This window comes from Cervus elaphus, chromosome 17 (assembly GCF_910594005.1).
Source record: "Cervus elaphus chromosome 17, mCerEla1.1, whole genome shotgun sequence".
Lineage (NCBI taxonomy): Eukaryota > Metazoa > Chordata > Mammalia > Artiodactyla > Cervidae > Cervus > Cervus elaphus.
The window spans coordinates 63799528-63821039 of record NC_057831.1 but is presented as its reverse complement, the minus strand read 5'-3'; the positions used below and the strand labels follow the sequence as shown (position 1 = coordinate 63821039).

Genomic DNA, 21512 nt, shown 5'->3' with positions numbered 1-21512 from the left:
GGACTGTAGCCTACCAAGCTCCTCTGTCCGTGGGATTCTCCAGGCAAGAGTACTGGAGTGGGTTGCCATTTCCTTCTCCAGGGGATCTTCCTGACCCAGGGATCGAACCCGGGTCTCCCGCATTGGAGGCAGACGCTTTAACCTCTGAGCCACCATGTGGTGTGGAAAAATCAAATTGTTGCTGACCTAGCTACCTGTATTGGGTGTTGTTGGCTTTGTGGATATAAATGGAAAATTAAATCAATCGTTTCTCCAACCTGTTGCCTGATTGGCAAGAAATGACTTTGTAGGAACACAAATTGATTTTTATATTATTATGTAATAACAATGTAAAGATAGAAAGCTGGGCTTCCCCTGTGGCTCAGTGGTAAAGAATCTGCCTACAATGCAGGAGTCACAAGAGACACAGGTTTGATCCTTGGGTTGGGTAGATCCCTTGGAGAAGGAAATGGCAACTTGCTCCATTATTCTTGCCAGGATAAGCCCAGGTACAGGAGCCTGGCAGGCTCTAGTCCATGGTGCCACAAAGAGTCAGACACGACGGAGCACACACACACACAAAGATAGAAACTGTGGAAATGAAAACAGAGGAAGGGCAGAGATGAAAATAAAATGAAATGTTTGTTTCCCAGTCACGTCTCTTTGTGACCCCATGAACTGTAGCATGCCAGGCTGATCCAGTATTTTACTTGCAATGTGTTAATATTACTTTTAAGTCTACATGATATATGGATGGCACTTATATACCTGTGATTTTTATTCACTTACTTTACTCACTTGAGGAAAGTAACATGTCTGGTACTATGTGAGTAATGGAAACATATGTGTACAATATAGATATATTTTTGTATTAATACTATTGATTTTACTTTTAAATTTAAGATTTATAGTGTCTTCAGAGTTTATATATGTCTTGTCATCTGATATGATGAAGCTGAAAATATTTTCAATCAAGTCAATCCATGCTGGCACAAATTATTAAGCAGGTACCCACATATACATACAAACACAATCTTGTAAGTGAGAGACAATGAACTAAGATATTTAAAGTGACAATCTACTGCCTAGAAGTAGGTTAACATAGTGCCAGTTCAGGAGCTCTAGGTTTGTGGATCACTTAGGGGTGTGTGACATTAGACATATTATTTAATCTCATTGCTGTTCAGTTTCCTCGTCAGTCAAATGACAATAATCACCTGAAGAGTGGTTCTGATGTGAATCAACTCACCTCATGACCTGATTCATGTGAATATGTTTTGAAACATACCTGGCTCATAGTTAAATGCTCAGTAAATGATGGGTTTTATTCTCAGTTATCAACTGAGGCTAACAAACTTCCCTGACATTTGGTGGCTTATAAATATCAATTTATTATTTACCTTTGTTGTCCATTTGGCTCAACCGAGTAGTTCTCACTTGCAGTCTCAGATACAGTTGCAGTCACACGGCAGGTGAAGATGGGGCCATAGGAAAGTTTTCATACTCACAGGCCTAATGCCTAGACTGACAGGCCCACAATTACGGTGGTTATTTGAGGATGCCTCTCTGTATGTGGCCATTTTGTGCCTTGCCATGACAAGGTAGTCTCATAAATCAGATTTTATACAGGGCAGCTAGCTTTCCCTGCAGCAAGCATTCCAAGAGATAGGAAGTGGAAGCAGCAAGTCTATCAATGTGCATCCTACAAACTGGCACAGTTATGATGCTTGTGCCGTATTCTCTAGGTCAAAGTGGAGTCCTTTCAGGTTCAAGAAGAGGGGACTCAAACCTTGCCTCTCAGTGGGAGCTGTGTCAAAGGGTTATAGCCATCTTTAATCTGTCACATATATTAACACTATTCAGGGGCCTATTCAATGAATCCCAACATTTCATGCCTTCTTGGCAGTTGATGACCTCTGTGGAATTTAGATACATTTGCCCTAGATTCTCAATATTACAATGCTAAAAAAAATGGTATTTGAACAATTAGCGTTATAATCAGTGGAGAATTCCAACCTATGAAAAAGACACCCCAGCTCTATTCCCCATTGGCTTGCATCGTTTGGAATGCTGTTGCATATGCCACCATTACCTAATAGTTAAAGATCAATTCAGAGAGGACCTGGAGGAAGAAACACTTGTTCTTTCACAAAATCCATCGAGGGTACATATCTTTGTTTTAAAACACGAAACAAGACTGTGAGAGAATTGGGTCACATATGTTGCTCTCAACAGGGTGTAAAAATTAGAGGTCATTCAGGTCCCAGGGAAAAGAATTACTGGGGCAGGGTGGCTTCTTCCTAAACCTTAGCTAAAAATGGCAGCACAGCTAAGTAAACGGACATCAGAGTTTGGGATTGCGACAGTGGAGATGTGTTTTTCTGCTCCTGTTGCACCATCCCCTTAACCAGCCCTTTATTTAACTAACTGACTCCAGACCTTAGTGAACGGGCACTTGAACTGGTTAAAGTGGCAATTTGAAACAAAGATATTTTTAAATTGGTTTCGGAGGTTCGGTTCAGTTCAGTTCAGTCGCTCAGTTGTGTCAGACCCTTTGCAACCCCATGGACTGCAGCAGCCAGGCTTACCTGTTCATCACCAGCTCCCAGAGCATACTCAAACTCATGTCCATCAAATCAGTGATGCCATCCAACCATCTCATCCTCTGTCACCCGCTTCTCCTCCTGCCTTCTATCTCTCCCAGCATCAGGGTCTTTTCCAACGAGTCAGTTCTTCCCATCAGGTCGCCAAAGTATTGGAGCGTCAGCTTCAGCATCAGTCCTTCCAGTGAATATTCAGGAATGATTTCCTTTAGGATTGACTGGTTAGATTTCCTTGCAGTCCAAGGGACTCTTAAGATTCTTTTCCAACACTGCAGTTCAAAAGCTTCAGTTCTTCGGTGCTCAGCTTTCTTTATGGTCCAACTTTCACATCCATACATGACTACTGGAAAAACCATAGCTTTGACTAGATGAACCTTTGTCAGCAAAGTAATGTCTCTGCTTTTTATATTCTAGGTTAGTCAGAGAGATAGAGAAAATAAAAATGTAGGAAAAGACGAGAGGTAATACAGGGTGCCAATTTTCACTTCTAAAGTTAAGCTCTATGATGGAACACAAAAAAAATCTACATGGTTAGAAATAACTGTAAAGGGAGGAATGTACACAAAATATATGTAGTTGAGTTGGAGAAGATTTTTTCAAAGGGGATTGCTTCCACACCTTTTCTGAAGACTTTCTGAAAGTGTCAGGCTCACAGAAGTGTGCCACAGAAAAGATTGTATATCCCATTTCATGGCATCTTGTCCAAGATAGTATTGATCCCAGATTTTTAATATTTGATTAAAAATTAGTCTTTTTGTTTGTGCTAAAATAAATCAGCGATTTGTTGGATCTTAGCTTTATTCTTCTGACTTCTACCATGGTCTCATTTAGAAATGTGAAACATGTATAATAAACAAAATTCTGATTTTGTTTCTTATGCATGATTGAACCTCAGAAACAACCAGCAGTAGATTGTCTCTGGTTCTTGTCTTTCTAGACCCAATATAACCAACATCTTTCCATTAAGAATATTAGGTAAGATACTAATAAAGCAACATGATCTGGGACATTAGCAGCTCAGGGCAGCTAAGAGAACTAACTTCTTCTGGTCTTGGGTCATGGTGAGCAAGCTTTCTGATGCTGTTCTGCTTACTGTTCTGTTGGGGTACCATCCTGCTGTGACCTGGTTCAACAGGCCTTTGAGAGACAGTGGTCCTCCCTTAGAGGCCAAAGGATGTACTCAGTGAAACGTTGCAGATAAGGTACACAAAACAAGCCTGGGCAACTGAGGCTAACTTATACTACTCTTGAGCTCCTGCATAATAAGCTGAATTTTCTTGTTACAGTTGTTTCGTCATTTATTATATATTATAATAAAGTACTTTATTATTTAGTACAATTTTAATTTGCAATAAGGCTTTTCATAAAAAAAATCAGACTTAAAAAAGGAGAGTGCATATTAAATGAGATTTTAAATATTAAATTTCTGTTTTTAAGAAAGCTTATAAATATTAAGTACACAAATACTTGTCACCATTTATCATCCATAATGAGAACATTAGTGATATCACTACGAAAGCCAGAAGTGATAGATTTGCAAAAGAATCATCAGCATTTATTTCAAAGGTTCAGTTCAGTTCAGTCACTCAGTCATGTCCAACTCTTTGGGACCCCATGAATCGCAGCACGCCAGGCCTCCCTGTCCATCACAAACTCCCTGAGTTTACTCAGACTCATGTCCATTGAGCCAGTGATGCCATCCAGCCATCTCATCCTCTGTTGTCCCCTTCTCCTCCTGCCCCCAATCCCTCCCAGCATCAGAGTCTTTTCCAATGAGTCAACTTTTTGCATGAGGTGGCCAAAGTATTGGAGTTTCAGCTTCAGCATCATTCCTTCCAATGAACACCCAGGACTGGTCTCCTTTAGGATGGACTGGCTAGATCTCCTTGCAATCCAAGGGACTCTCAAGAGTCTTCTCCAACACCACAGTTCAAAAGCATCAAATTTTTGGCGCTCAGCTTTCTTCACAGTGCAACTCTCACATCCATACATGACCACTGGAAAAACCATAGGCTTGACTAGATGGACCTTTATTGGCAAAGTGATGTCTCTGCTTTTTAACATGCTGTCTAGGTTGGTCATAACTTTCCCTCCAAGGAGTAAGCGTCTTTTAATTTCATGGCTGCAATCACCATCCACAGTGATTTTGGAGCCCAGAAAAATAAAGTCTGACACTGTTTCCACTGTTTCCCCATCTATTTGCCATGAAGTGATGCCATGATCTTAGTTTTCTGAATGTTGAGCTTTAAGCCAACTTTTTCACTCTCCTCTTTCACTTTCATCAAGAGGCTTTTTAGTTTCTCTTCACTTTCTGCCATAAGGGTGGTGTCATCTGCATATTTGAGGTTATTGATATTTCTCCCAGCAATCTTGATTCCAGCTTGTGCTTCTTCCAGCCCAGCATTTCTCATGATGTACTCTGCATATAAGTTAAATAATCAGGGTGACAATATACAGCCTTGATGTACTCCTTTTCCTTTTTGGAACCAGTCTGTTGTTCCATGTCCAGTTACAGTTATTTTAAGAAGACTGTACTGGAAGATAAAAAATTAACCCACACATGGCCTCAGAAGGTGCATGCACACATTTCATTGTGAAATAGATATTTTCCTTTAGAGCAAATGACTATTTATCTAGTTAGTTTTTATTATTTTTAATCTCAAATTTTTTAGTGTATGCAGTTTGATATATTGGCTATTACATAAGGCCGGTTTTGTATTTTATTACTTTCTGGTGCTTCAAGTAGAAAATAAGTAAATTCCCATGCTTTTTCTTTACTATTCAGCTTGTGGAATCACATTAAAACTTGAAAAAAAATAAATAAATAAAACTTGAAAATTCATTCCTCAAAAGTAAAACATATACTATTTTTGTGAATGTAATTTTATATTAAAAGGATTATGTTTAAAATAAAATTATCTGCAATGATATGAATTTAAATTGGGCAGGTCGTAAGATCCTAGTAAAAGATAAAAATTCTTAACTGAGAAATATATGCAATGACTATATCCTCAGAATTGGCTGTGGTACGTACATAATTCATAAACGCATCCCAACTGCAACTGATTTGTAAGCTGTTAATTGTCTAACTTCACAAATATTGTTAGGTACAGATATACCTTGGTTTTTTCTGTGGGTGTGTGCTTCATGTCATTGTGTTTTGTAGATACTGAGATTTTTACAACTTGGAGGTTTGCGCCAACTCTCCTTTGGGCAAATCTATTGGAGACATTTTTCCAACAACATCTGACCACCTCGTGTCTCTGTGGCACATTTCAGTAATTCTGGGAATATGTCAAACTTCTTCATTTTATTATATTTGCTATAGTGATCTGGATTAGTGATCTTTGATGTTACTACTACAACTTGCTGAAGGCTCAGATGATGGCTAGCATATTTTAGCAATAAAATATTTCTTAATTAAGGTGTATCTTTAAATTTTAATTAAGGTATACACATTGTCTTTTTTAGATATAATGCTATTGTACATTTAATAGACTACAGAGTACTTAAGCATAAATTTTATATGTGCTGGGAAGCCAAAAAATTTGTGTAACTTGATTTATTTGATATTTGCTTTGTTCTGGTGGTCTTGAGCTGAACTTGCAATATCTCTGAGATATGCCTGTATATAGTTGACCTTCAGTATCTGCAGATTCCACATCCACAGATTCAACCAACCACAGATTGAAAATATTTGAAAAAAAATTTCAGAAATTTATGAAAAGAAAAACTTAAATTTGTGATACACAGGTAACTATTTATATAGCATTTACATTGCTTCAAATATTATAAGTAATCTAGAGATAATTTAAAGTATATGAGAGAATGTACATAGGTTAGGTTATATGCATATACTATGGGGTTTTATATGAGGAACTAGAGCATCCATGAATTACTAGTGTATATAGCAGTTTAATGAATTAAACTGCAAAACATTTTGTGATAAAACCAGAATTGGTTACCAAAAAAAAAAAAAACCACTCAAACACAATAGCATATGTTTTCTCTCTTTGGTTTCTCCTTATGAATATTTAATTCTTTAAAAATACATTTTTAAATAAATTTAATTATCTACAAAGCTACTCAATTTTCTGTAAACCAAATTTAAAAATTTTATTGCATTATTTAAAATTCATTTAGAAATTTTAAACAGTTCAAAAGCTGTGCTAATGGAATTCAGATTTTGAAGATATTACAGTTATTGAAAAAGAGCTTGTGACACAAGAAAGACATTTTTATTTACCTCTCCAAAATAAAGGAATAACCTAATCAAGTTCTAATGAATTTTAAATGATGCATAATATAAGATTTAATTTTGACATTCTATAATTATTCCTTGGGATATTTTAACTCATGTGAAGAATCTTTTGATGGAGTGCCTATTAAAACAGGATAAATTTGCATTCTTATAGAAAGTAAATGAAATTTAAGAGGCTTTCCAATTTGCAGCATCTAAGTTTGGCAAAACCTTCAAAAAGATCATAAATAATGGAAAGCTTATTTTATGAAACTTGTGTCATACAAATGTTTGCTGAAGATTGTTACTTTGAGTAGAGGCAAAAAAGACAGTACTTGGGAAAATATTTGGACTGAAAATTATATATTTTAAGAAAAACTGGAAATGAGATTTTCTGTTTAGCATAATTTCTCTGAGTTTATTTTCTAAATTTAAAATATTATCCACAGTGAGGACTAAATTAAAGATGTCAAAATTTCCCATATATCAACCATAAAACACATATTTGACAAGACTGTAGGCAATTAAAAAAATTTAAAACAGTAACACCATATTAAAAATGTATTCTTCAGGAAAATATTAGTGACACAGTATTACAGACAATATAGGCTGAAACTAATTAAAATACATTAAGGTTTGTCAAGAATTACCATTTTGCTGTTTTTAATATTCATATTATAATGAAGACATCTTAAAGTTTTTGCTTAAATATAGTTTAACTTTGAGAAATAATTTTATTTTAAAAAATGAATTTTGAATTGCTCTCTATACTAAATTCACCAATATAAAATCTCAAAAAATTATAAGTTTAATTTATTTTATTGTCCCCTTTCACTTTCAGGGGTCCTAGCTTGGAAAACATATGGTTGCCATCATTAATAACCTGGCATGCTTAGGAGAGGTCAGATACACTGCAAGACTTGTGGCTCATTCTCTGATTACAGGCACTTTCAAATTTCCCTCATGGCCAGGTGGGATTAAGATGTAACCGAAAGAAAGAACCAGAGAGCTTGCCAAAAGATCGCTGTGACAAAAAAGGAAAAGATTCCCACTGGAAAGACCATGCGTTATGCTGAGGAACAGTAACTCTGGTCTCAATGCTGTTTCCTTTACTATGGAGGGACCCATACAAGAACAACACCTTTAACGGTTCTCTATTTTCGGACGTCTTCCTGTATAGCCTGCAGCAATTAGCTATCTGATTGGTCAGTACTGAAAGAGGAAGTCGGGATTGGACCCGCCCATTCCTTTCCTTTTAGGGAGGAGCGATCTCTAATAGGTTCCCACCTCACTCGGCCCCGGACCCCCAGGCGGTAAAGGTGGCAGGCGGGGAGTTCGCTTCTGCGCCATCTTCCGTTGGATGCTGTCTGGGCAGTGGTTGGTAAGTCTAATTCTGGAGTTCAGTATCAGTAAGCCTACGGTTATAAGCCACACTTAATGAAGTACCTTCTCTAGCAGTTGTAAGGAAATATTTTGGTTTTCCTGCCACTTTTTTTTTTTTTTCTCATTTCTCTCAAGGGACGAGAGAGACGTTACTTACGGTACCCTTCTCACATGCAGACATCTAGAATATAGAATGGGAGTAAAGAGAAAATGAAAAAGAGAAATCCTGTGTTTTAGAATGTTTATGAAGTAACACTTCGGGCGCATGCCTATGGCATGGCTAGAGTGGGAGGTATTGGTCAGTGTTGGACTAGGCACTGACCACATATTTTCGGCTGTAGGGAGCTGTGATCACATATTTTCAGTGGTAAGGGGCCGTTCTATCTTATGGCAATTTTGTTTACAGGAGAGTGGCTGCTTTTATATAAGCAGACGCCGATTTCTGTAGCGGGCAAGTTTGCATACTTTGGGGTGTAAGCAAAGGTAGGCAAGCTTTCAAGGGCTCAGCAAGAACATCTGATCAGTACCACTGAGATATCCTTATTAAATGCACCCTTGCCAAATAGTTGCTGCTGCTTGACCTTAAATTCTGCATATTTGATTATTTCTAAGTAGCCTTGTCAGAGACAAGGGTTTGATTATAGAGAGTCTGTTTGTGTGCCAGCCTTTTTTAGGTCTCGAAGTATTTCTACTGTAATCAGCAGTATCTGCAGGATGTATTTAGTGCTAGGCTTAGGTTGTGGCAGAGAAAATATGCTGAAATTCTGGTTATTTTTTTATATTGTTTTGAGTCCCCTTCAGAGTCAAGAGAGGAAACAGAGGGACAAATCTAGGAGTCATGTGACTTGTTCTGTGTTTAAAAATTGCTTCTATCTCTTCGGGGAGATACAACAGGACTTAGTGACTAAACCACCACCACTTATCTCTTGATCTCAAGTGGCTCTAAATTTGATAATTTCATACAGTCTGACCATGACTTTTCACTGCTGAGATTCAAATTGTGACTCCACCAATAGGAGGTTGATGGATATCAAAATTTAAAAAAAAAAAAAAAAGGGGGGGTACTCCTTACTGTAAAGTGTATCTTCTTGTTGTTTAGTCCCTCAGTCATGTCCAACTCTTTTGTGACAGGTTTCTCTGTCTGTGGGATTTCCCAAGCAAGAATACTGGAGTGGGTTCTTACTTCCTTCTCCAGAGGATCTTCCTGATGCTGGGATCGAGCTTTGGTCTCCTGCATTGCCGGCAAATTCTTTACCGCTTAGCCACCAGAGCGGAGAAGGCAATGGCTCCCCACTCCAGTACTCTTGCCTGGAAAATCCCATGGATGGAGGAGCCTGGTGGGCTGCAGTCCATGGGGTCACGAAGAGTCGGACATGACTGAGCGACTTCCCTTTCACTTTTCACTTTCCTGCATTGGGGAAGGAAATGGCAACCCACTCCAGTGTTGTTGCCTGGAGAATCCCAGGGACGGGGGAGCCTGGTGGGCGGCCGTCTGTGGGGTCGCACAGAGTCGGACACGACTGAAGTGACAGCAGCAGCAGCAGAGCCACTAGGGAAGCCGATAAAGAGCATATAACTTCTTAAATTCAGAAGGAGAGATAACTCGATAAAACTAACTCGATAAAACTATTGCAAAAATAGTGTGTAACAAAACAAGTCAGATAGGCTTGTGCTTGGGATTCTCTGGTTCTAGTGATTGTATTTGCTTAGCTTGAGGTATTCAAGTAATTTAAAATTTGTGCTTCAGGTTAATATAGAACAAGGGAAACAAATGAACCATGGAAACAAAAGAAAACTGGAGGAGAATAAAACTTATTTTGGAAGAAAACTTGAGAAATTATGGAGTGAATTGACAAAGGTGACATAGAAAATAACACTTTGAAGTTCCAATAGACATCTCTAAGAGAGAAATAGAGAGGCAAGGGGATGTAAATGCTGTTCAATAGAGTATAGGAAAAGGGAGAGGTGTTTAGTTGTTACTAGATTGAAATAGGTCCCCAGGTCCCAAATTAATCAAAAAGAGAAAGAGGCAGGGTCTCAAATGAAATGTTTCCTTCGAAGAGAGTCAAGAAACAATTGAGGTAAGAAAATGATGTTAAGTACATTAGAACAGAATCTTAAACAGTGAGAAAAGTAGGAAGATGTGTAGAATATACAAAGTATCATTAGGTGATATTCAGGTACTGTAATCTTTGTAGGTTTGCAGAGAGATGTACTTAGTTTGTGCCTTAAAGGAATATGCCCAAGAATTAGGACTCAAGACAAGGCTCAGCAAGATAAGGCATATTGCAAGGAGCAAGGCAAGAACATGAGTGAAATTTAAGTTTGCATGGACTTGATATCAGTCTGATGGGGGAAAAGTCTTTTTTGTGAAATTATCCATCTCAGAGAAGTGGGGGATGAGAAATTTGCTTAAACAGCAGATTCTTGTAGTAAACTCAGAATATAGTGATTTCATCACTGATAGTTGAAATGATTTTGGAATTTAAGAAATGGGGGAAGAAATTAGAAGAAGAAAAAAAAAACAAACCCTGATGTCTAGAAAAGATAAAAAGGAAGGCAAGTATTCATTTCTAGCAAACGGCAATAATCCTTTATATTTTGGAGAAGAGACCAAATTAATAAGCAGGTTAAGCAGTTAGAAACTCAAGTTTTGAAACAGATTAAATGGTTAGCAAATTAACTACAACTTTCTGAAAGGTATAGGAAAATAAAAAGTAGAGGCATATTTTATTGCTGTAGAAAAATGTGTAGCAGAAAAAAAATACTATTCAAGGCCTGAACACTTCAGTGATGAAAGACACTGCCTGCGGGAGCATATGGAAGGGCTGTTAGTTCTCAGTGGGCCCCTAGGCTCTCAGGCTTCAGAAGCATCAATTGCAGCTTCACTTCAGGAATCAACTGTTGAGAGTGATTTTTCAGCCAAAATAAATAAGATAGAAAGGAAACCCTGTCTGAGATACAGGTTTCACCAGCTAAGCCGTTCTGTGGCAAGAGGCAGTGGAAAGAGCCACTGTCATACAGGATTGAAAATACCTGCTTTCTGGAGACAGTAAGGCTTATTTCATGAGATAGAGTTTTCACTTCCAGTAGTAACAGAGTGTCAAAAACTGGAAGTTAAAGGAGAGAACAGAAATGAAGAGGTTTTAAAAGTATGTTGCAGATGGAAAAATTATACTTCAAATAAAATCTGTTGATCTTGATTGAAGAATTTTAAACTTTTCTGCAAGTCAGGAATGTCTCAAATGTCAGTCCAAGAGAGGCAGTGGTATGCTAAATGCATTTTTGTGCCTAGATTGATGAGTCCATAGTGTCATAATTAATGTACTAATAGTTTTCTGGAATCTGTACTGCTCATACAGACTTACAAGCATCCAGATGAAGCTAAAACCAAGAATATTTCTAGGTATACTTCTTCCTTTTCGTGCATACTCAGTCTCTCAGTCCTGTCCAACTCTTTGTGACCTATGGGCTGTAGCTTGCTAGGCTCCTCTGTCCAGGGGATTCTCCAGGCAAGACTTCTGGAGTGGGTTGCCATTTCCTACACCAGGGGATCTTCCCAACTCAGGGATCGAACCTGCATCTCTTGTGTCTCCTGCTTTGGTAGGTGGATTCTTTACCACTTGTGCCACCAATTCTGATTTTTAAGAACACAGTGTTTTAGGGGGATATCTAGTCTAGAATCTGGGAATGTCTTATATTTAAATTTTAGTGCTGTGGGCCAGTTTTAAGTTTATATGTTAATTTACTATTATTTTTGAATCATACATTCCAAACTCAAAAACTAAAAAAAATATACATTTATAAATGTCATTTCTGTTATATTCCTTGCAAGTTGTACTTATAATATTTACTTGTTTAACCTGGATTTCCCAGGTGCTTCAGGGGCAGAGAATTTGCCTGCCAAGCAAGAGACCCTGATTTGATCCCTGTGTAGAGAAGATGCCCTGGAGAAGGAAATGGCAACCCAATCCAGTATTCTTGCTTGGGAAATTCCTTAGACAGAGGAGCTTGGCAGGCTACAGTCCAGGGAGTCGCAGAGTCAAACACAACTTAGCCACTGAACAGAAGCAGCAACTGTTTAACAAACATTATGATAATCGTTCGTAAATGCCCAATATTGTCCTGTGTACTTTGTAGTTGTTAACTCATTATTTTTGTGCATCAATCCCATAAAGTAAGAATTCCTACAATTCCCATTTTATAGATTGTCTAAAAAAGTTGAATTAATTTGTAAGTGCGAGAGACAGACCCAGGTAGTTTGGTTTGAGTCAGACTATGTGGAAAATTCTTAAAGAGATGGAAATACCAGACCATCTTACCTGCCTCCTGAGAAACCTGTATGCAGGTCAAGAAGCAACCGTTAGAAACGGACATGGAACAACAGACTGGTTCCAAATTGGGAAAGGAATGCATTAAGGCTGTATATTGTCACCCTGCTTATTTAACTTATATATAGAGGACATCATGTGAAATGCTGGGCTGAATGAAGCACAGGCTGGAATCAAGATTGCTGAGAGAAATATCAATAAACTCAGGTATGCAGATGACATCACACTTATGGCAGAAAGTGAAGAGGAACTACAGAGACTCTTGATGAAAGTGAAAGAGGAGAGTGAAAAACTGGCTTAAAATTCACCATTCAAAAAGCTAAGATCATGGCATCCAGTTCCATCACTTCATGGCAAATAGATGGGGAAACAATGGAAACAGTGAGAGACTTTTTTTTTCTTGGGCTCCAAAATCACTGCAGATGGTGACTGTAGCCATGAAATTAAAAGACGCTTGCTCCTTGGAAGAAAAGCTATAACCAAACTAAACAGCATGCTAAAAGGCAGAGATGTTACTTTGCCAACAAAGGTCTGTCTAGTCAAGGCTATGGTTTTTCCAGTAGTCATGTATGGATGTGGAAGTTGGACCATATAGAAGGCTGAGCGCTGAAGAATTGATGCTTTTGAACTGTGGTATTGAAGACTCCTGAGAGTCCCTTGGACTGCAAGGAGATGAAAGCAGTCAATCCTAAAGGAAATCAATCCTAAATATTCATTGGAAAGACTGATGCTGAAGCTGAAACTCCAGTACTTTGGCCACCTGATGCAAAGATCTGAGTCATAGAAAAGACCCTGATGCTGGGAAAGATTGAAGACAGAGGAGAAGGGAACGACAGAGGATGAGATGGTTGGATGGCATCACTGACTTAATGGACATGAGTTTGAGCAAGCTCTGGAAGATGGTGAAGGACAGGGAAGTCTGGTGTGCTGCAGTCCCTGGGGTTGCAAAGAATCAGACATGACTGAGTGACTGAACAACAGGAAGTTAGCTAAACTCTTTATTAGGTCCCGTGTTATGTATGTTTCCTGTTTCATTTTTTAAATGCAATTGCATGCATATATGAATACATATTTTTAATTTTGCCTTTTCTCTGCAAAAGAAGTCAAATTTTATATGCTGTTCTCCATCCTGTTTTTTCCCTTAGTTGCTCATTATAGAAATACTTCCATATCAATAGGTAGAGAGCTTCTTTCTCATGGTATAAAATATGAATATAGCTGTAGCATGAATATTTGCTATGTGAATGTATCATAGTTTATTTAAATATTCCCCTGTTGATAGACACTTTTGTGATTTCTCTTCTTTTGCAATTAAAAATAATAGTGTGGTAATAAGCTTATATACTTGTCATTTTTGGCAAGTTATCTGTAGTATAAATTCTGAGACTTGATTTTTTGGATCAAAAGTTAAATGCATATATAACATTGTTTGGTGATGGTGGTTTAGTCGCTAAGTTGTGTCTGACTCTTGTGACCCCGTGGACTGTAGCCTGCCAGGCTCCTCTGTCCATGGGATTCTCCAGGCAAGAGCATTGGAGTGGGTTGCCATTTCCTTCCCCAGGAAATCTTCCTAACCCAGGAATCAAACCCAGGTCCTCCCGCATTGCAGGCAGATTCCCCACCGACTGAGCTATGAATAAACGATTTCAAATATTGCCAATGGACCATGTATCCAATCAGTTACAGCTTCCATTATTCATCAAATATATGTTAAACTTGGCTACCAAATTCATCCAGATCTTATATATGGAATTTTATTCAGAAACTAATGCTCTCCATTTCAAGAGACCAATGTTGGCAACACTTAAGCACTTAATATCCAATTCTTCACATGAATGTTTTTGTCTGATGGACCACTGTTGAACTTTTCTCATGAAGTATGAGCAATAAAATTATATTTCGTAGATGTTCCTACAGTATTTTCATGTAGATATCATTGTTTATATATTGCCAAATCTCGTAAGTCTTTTACATTTTGCATTCTGCTTTTATGCTTCGCAATAGCCTTATTAATAATATTATGAAATGTTGAGATTTTTGCCAATCTGATAAGTGAAAAATGTTACTTCAGTGTTGTTTTAATTTGCATTCATTGTATAATAATAGGACACAAATGAGTTTGATATCTTTCCATTTGTTTAAGGGCCACTTGAATTTTTCTGTGAACTGGCTCTTGGTTTTTGTCCTTTTTCTAGGGAAACCTTAGTGTTTTATTTCTGTTTGGTATCCAGCTGCTCTTTTTATATGAAGAAGATATTACTTTTGTCTCTGATGTGAGTTTCACATGTTTTTCCCATGTCAGTCATTTGTCTTTTGACCCTACTTATTTTTTTAATGTAGTAAAATATATCAGTATTTTCTTTTATGAATTTTGAGTCATACTTGGAAATGTATTTCTCCAAGTTTATAAAGAAATTTGTTTTCTTTAGTACTTTCATGGTTCCCTTTTTTCCTTTGTACATTAAATCTTTGATTCTTTTTGAGTTTGTCAGTGGTCATGAAGTAAGATACAGATTCAACTTTATTTTTTTTCAGATGACTACTTTTTGGATTCTTTAAGATGTCTATAGTAAAAACATGTCTTTTTACCTGTCTTTGACATGGTACAATTTATGAATCCTTGAAGAAACTATACCCATTTCAGACACTGAGAATACCTCTGAGTGAGAAAAAGTAGAATAAATTCATCAACATGAGTTTTGGACTTTCTACTAGCAATTTGATTTTAATATTTTCAAACTGCAGCTCACAAAGGCCTGAGAATTTGACCATAGACATTAAATTTCTTTGAACCTTAAAATTTCTTGTATTTAAACTTTCACGGTGATCTAATTTTTGGACTTTAATTTACCCTTGGGAATTTAATAATTTAAAGAGGTTATTTTCAAGTTGGAATATGTCTATAATGTCAGAATTTTATTCTTAGAACTTAAGCCTTTTGATATAATTACAGGACTGTTGATAAAAATGGTGAATGTGCTGGTCAAAATTTGGGATAAGAAATAGAATTGGGATTAAATTTTCAGCTTTAGATTTAGAATGACTACAGATTGACTTCAGTTAATGTGGGTTTTGACCTGTTTTGAAGGATTCTGGGCTTGAAAATCTAAATTGGCAACAGTGGCTCTAGAAGAATTCCCAAAGTCATAGTTGGAGTGGGTGACTCAATGGTGGGAGCAGGAATGTCTTGATAAGATACTCATTCCTTTGTCTAGGGGAAAGTCACTCCTTAAGCTGAGCTGAAGCTTCACAATTAAGCTTAGAGGTTTAGAAAGAATGCTGCAGCATATTGGTGTATGGAAGGGACAGTAGAATGCTTTCTGCCCACCGCTGATGTTTCCTTTATGTAAAAGATCCGCTGTCATAACATGTCTGACCTTTCAACCTAACTTCTGCCGAGTAGTTCAGGGAGTTATTTGATTGTTGAATTGAGAAGGAGAAACTAGGAACCCCTTTATTTTCACTTGTTTTTGGAATTGAACTGTCCTCAGGAAGCTGCTCTGCTTTCCTGTTTTACAAGGGTGGAAGAAGGACTGTCGCCAGTACCTTATTCCTGAGACTAAAAGGGAAACAGCATAATTCTGGATTCAGTACTAGAAAACATATTAATAGGTAAACTGCAGTCTCCACTATCTGCTTTAATCAGACCCAAAAGTAATATTTGGATCTCTCAATTAAGCCAATTCAGTAAGCCCTTTTGTAATTCTTCAAAAACTGAGTAGGAATGTCAATTATTGACCTTCCTCACCTCCAACTCCATCAAGGTGAAAAGTGCATGATAAGGACAATGGGATGGTTGAACTGAAATTTCAGATGCTGGATTTTGCCTCATAATTGAACTGAGAATCAAGTCAGCAAGGACATCACCATTCAGTACACTCAATACATGCTCAGTAGCAATCTGTTTAATAACTGTGTGGAGGGAATATATATGAGTTATATCTCCATAAGATATGTATAGAAAAATGAACAAGGGTCATTTGCATACCAGCCTTGATGATTTAATGTTGCATATAATTTTTCTGAAATGTGAAATAACAGAAAAGTCTAAATTTAAAACTAAAATTGAAGTTTTGTGTTCGACATTCTCAGAAGCAGAAATACTGAGATGTAGAAATAAAGTAAGTTATATATTGTACACCTGAGTGTTTAGAACTGCCAAGACTATGAAGTCACATCATGTTGAGTTTTGGGTTTTTAATATTCATCTTTATTAATTTTGTTCTGAATGAGCACTTGGATGTTTTTCATCAGTGACAGATTTTTGTAAATAATAAAAGCACTACCCCTACCCCTGACCTTAACATTTGTGACACAGTAAGAGCCAAGTTAGTTGTTTTAGTCAAGTCGCCAATTTGTTCATAGGTGAAGAACATGATAAGATGTTTGTTCCTCTACTTATTAAGATGTAAGGAAGTAGCTGTCTTCCTCCCCTCCTAAAGGAGTCTCCTTGGAAACTTACTGCGCCTGACTCAACTATAAAACACTGGTCTGTCAGTAAAATCTCTGCAGAAGTCAGATAGCCTTGTACAGCTCAGACATAGAGGTGATGTCTCTTAAGTAGTGGGTCTCATTCCTCCTTGAAATGTAAATACCTAGGAGTAGTCCCCACAGTACTTTCGTCTAGTACTTACATACCTATCCTATGATGTAACCTTTGGCTTTGGAGAAGGTAAGTGTTATTATCCTTCTGGATAAGGGCAGTTTAGTACCATCATTAGAGAAGAAGGCAGTGGCAGTCCACTCCAGAACTCTTGCCTGGAGAATCCCATGGACGGAGGAGCCTGGTGGGCTGCAGTCCCTGGGGTCGTGAAGAGTCCCACACACGACTGAGCGACTTCACTTTCCCTTTTCACTTCCATGCACTGGAGAAGGAAATGGCACCCCACTCCAGTGTTCTTGCCTGGAGAATCCCAGGGACAGTGGAGTCTGGTGGGTTGCCGTCTATGGGGTCATGCAGAGTCGGACACGACTGAAGCGACTTAGCAGCAGCAGCAGCACCATCATTAGGGGAATAAATGACTACAGATTTAATCCTGTGATTTATGAAAATGTTTCTAGGAAAAATGAAAGAAGGTTCTCTAACTTTATAGTGAATTCATTTTCATGTTGTAGGAAGCTTGGACTTTTCATAGGAAATATGAGAAATCCATAAATGTTTTATTTCCCCATACATCCCTTACATGATTTTTCTGTCATTTCTGCTGGATAAAGATGTTAATACTGTACTTGGGGCATAACAAATGCTTCATAAATGATAGCTATTAGAATAATTATGCTTATTAATTTGAGATCTTAAAAATGCCTCTATATATGTTGCAGAAGGAATCATTGAAATGGAAATAACTTTTAAAGTCATTTATTTCAGTTATAAAATGAATTTATGGTTGAAATTTAGGTGGAATGGTATCTGTCATGAGCTTCGAAATCTGCAGAGAGGAATCAACATTTTCCTCATGGAAGAGTGCTGTTTGGTTCACAGCTCACTTTCTCTCCTTGGTAAAAAGAGTATCCCCACCCCCACAAACATACATATGTGTACAAATGTCACATACACACTTACACACACATGGGCATGCCTTCAATTGCACTTAGGTTTTTGGTCTTTCTACAGCTTAATCACAATGGATCTTGTGCTTTCTTAGGCACTGAGACTTTATTCTCTACTGGTAGCTAAACCTAATAGTTGGGATATATCTTATTCACTTGCCTTTCTTAACTGATTTTTTAAACTCTACTTATAAGGATTCAAGTTCATTTTATTCCTGTATAATACAGTGACAACTCTTCAAATAGGGTACTATAATGTCTAGCTAGAAAAACAAAGCTACTTCAGGTGAGGTAATATAGGATATTATAAGGCTATAGTAGTTGAAAAAAGAGAAGGATAAATACAGGTTGAAGTATTGATAATATTTATTGGAGGAGATGGTACATGATTTGGACGTTGCCTTTTATAAGTAAAAAAGAAAGCATTTCAGGTATGGATATTAATATGAATTAAAGCCATTTCTTGAACATATAATGACTTTTTTCTCCAGCTGTAGAGAAGTATAGCAATAAACAAAAAGTTATGAACAGCCCCTTTTCCGTGATTTTACAGTATGGTAATTTTACCATACACTGTGATTTACTGATTATTCCTATGATTAGGGGACAAAGGAGATATGCTGTCAGCAATGAACCTACCAGGTTAGACCAAAGAGTTTAGGATAGATGCTATGCATTATGTAGGATCAACAAAGATTTTAAACCAGAAAGTGAAAGCATGAAAAACGATACTTTAGGAAATTTGGTCATTGGTAAATTGAATGGAGAGAGATATAAGTCAGTCAGTCAATTAGGGAAATAGTAGAATAATCTAAGCAATAAATGATAATAACACCTAATTTAATTTTGACTTTTTCAACAGAGAATTCAAAAGAATCAGTAGTTCTTTTAGGTTTAATTTATGAATGAAAGAGGTCATTCAGAGCTTCAGGATTTGTAAAAAGGTATAGAAATTTGACAGAGAAGTAGTTAAATTCATCTTGATATACATTTGGATGTTGGTCAGTGCCTATATACAGGGGAAAAATCCCTATATTAATGTTTTAATATTAAAATATTATAAAAATTAAAATTATAAAATTTAATTTTGTATTTTGGGATGGCCTGCCTTGAACCCCATCACTTGAGAGTGGACAGTACTAGGTTGGTTCCTAAATTAGTGTCTTCTAGTACTACTGGAGGTAAATAACTACTTTGTTTCTTAGCAGAAGTCCAAGTGGTATTTTTCTGCCTTAGCATTTTCTTGTTATAGAGAGAAAGAATGCCAACTGAGCCAGGAGAGATATCACCTCTTTTTCTTTTTAAAGACCTGAAACAAGCATGGGGGTAGGTGAAGGCAGGGGAGAAAAGAGCTGGAAACCTAATTTTACAAAAAAGCTAGCATTTCTTAACAGGGCCCACAGCTTGAGTGACCTGTATTTCCAGACAGTTGCCCCTGTCTTGACCTGTTTGTTTCTGGTTTGTTGTCTGTGCCCCTGGGGTGAGGCTAAGGACAAAGGACAGTTGGGAAGCCAGCCCTGGCTCACGAAATAAGCCTTCAGTTGTCATTTTAATGGGTCTACTATTTCACCTTAATTTAATTTCCCTACCTCCAAGAATATATCTTGTTTTGTAAGTTCGCAAGCTGACACATCATCCAGAGAGAATATTTATTTTTCCTATCTTCTTCACACAAATGCTGACATTATTCTAGCAACAGTAATCAAGATCTTCTGTCTTTGGGTTGCAAAGAAAATGCATTCAACTGCACTTGAAAGAGAAAATTGAAATTTGGCAACAGATGATAAAGCATATTCTCCTCTCTTTTCAATTCTATCTGCTCATATCAGCTGAACTGCATTAATAAAAGCAAAAGGGGCAAATATACAATATTCAGTTGCCCAAAACCATGTATTAGGTGTGTTGTGGTTTATTCCTATTACAGAACCTTTTGCTTTTAGTTCTTTTTTGGGTCAGTGCTAGCGTGGTGCAAAATGAACCACGAAAATAGTCCCTAGAGGAAGGTTTTCCCACTAGCTTTAATAGCAGAGCTGCTGTGAATTTTCTAGAAATATGATCAGATCTCAAATATGATTGCCTTGCCTATCTGCTCACTGTAACCTTTTTACATTTACTGGTGTAATTATTTTAGGAAACAACCCTGTAAATTTATTAGCATGCTTAATGCTAGCTTTAATTATTTATTGCATTTATTGGGTATGCAAGTCATGAAATTGCCACTGGGTACGTTTACCAACAGCACAACCACCACAATGATAAAAGGCATCCAAAAATAAAAGTAGGTTGGTGCCTCTGAGAGAGAGAGTTCCATAAATAAAGGGCATACTGCAAACTTTTCTTTTCCCCCATCAGACATCTCATGGGCGTGATGATTGTGAAACCATAGTCAAATTTATAGAAATACATGGGTAAGGGCAAAATGAAGTTCATACTCATGTACACTCAAAATAATTCTTTACTGCTAGCCCTGTAATAGGTGGTTAGCACAAGTCTAGGCAAAATTTTAAGTTGGAATAGTTGAACTTTAGGTGCTTCTAGACTCCTTTTTGTGTACCTATTAATATTTCCTTCTCCAGAAGCCTCATTTATTTTCTCTCCCCTCCAAAATTACTTATTCTCAAGAGGAGATGAGATGCATTACCACTGGAGTTTAAATGGCTAAGGGGGTTCTGTGAGACCAAGCAGCCCTAGTTTCAAGTCCACTTTTTATTATTTTCCATCTATGTGATTTTAATAAATGATGTCTTCCTCAGGGAGATGTGGTGTTGGTACAGCTTGAGCTTATGCAATTTAGAGGACTCTTTTTTGAAAAATACAAAGCCATGTCTATACATTTAGGTAATAAAGTGAATATTTATAATCATAGTTTATAAGTGACAAATGCAACAAAATTCAGGAAAATAAATTTTATTGGGCATTCACCAATCATATTTGTCCATAAAAATTTTTCTATGACAACAACAAGAATGCCTTCCCAAAATAACAAGTGGTCTTGGGATATAGTGACCTATTCTGATTTTCTGAAGATGTAGGGACTACTTTGATTTTCTCTCCTCCTAATGAGTCATTTTTTTCTGATAATGGAAACTGATGTGGGGAAGATGGGTAAAGTTTGAGATGAGTCGGGCACCACTGAGTAAGCCACCTCTCCAAGAGCACTAGGCTCTGCCTCTCACAGAAGCTGGCGGCAGCCCCAGAGTGACTCCTGAGCGAGGACGCGCGTCTTCGCCCTCCTCCCTGAGTCACGGCCAGGCGGTGAGCACTGCTTGTGAGACGCATCGCGAAGTCCATAAAGGACTGTGGGGGTAATGGTGACGTGACAGTGACTCCAGAGATGCTCACCCATGTGTTTACCCGTAAAGTCCATAAAGGACTGTGGGGGTAATGGTGACGTGACAGTCACTCCAAAGATGCTCACCCATGTGT

At 37.5% G+C, this 21512-nt stretch overlaps 1 protein-coding gene across 1 annotated transcript in view; it reads left to right on the top strand.

Annotated features, from left to right (window-relative positions):
* The first annotated feature begins 8087 nt into the window (after nt 1-8087).
* The window catches only part of LOC122673383 (cytochrome c oxidase subunit 7B2, mitochondrial), a 125971-nt gene continuing 112546 nt past the window's right edge, over nt 8088-21512 (top strand). The window contains exon 1 of the mRNA XM_043871114.1: nt 8088-8203. The gene's annotated coding sequence lies outside the window, so the exon portion shown is untranslated. The remainder of the gene's footprint in view (nt 8204-21512) is intronic.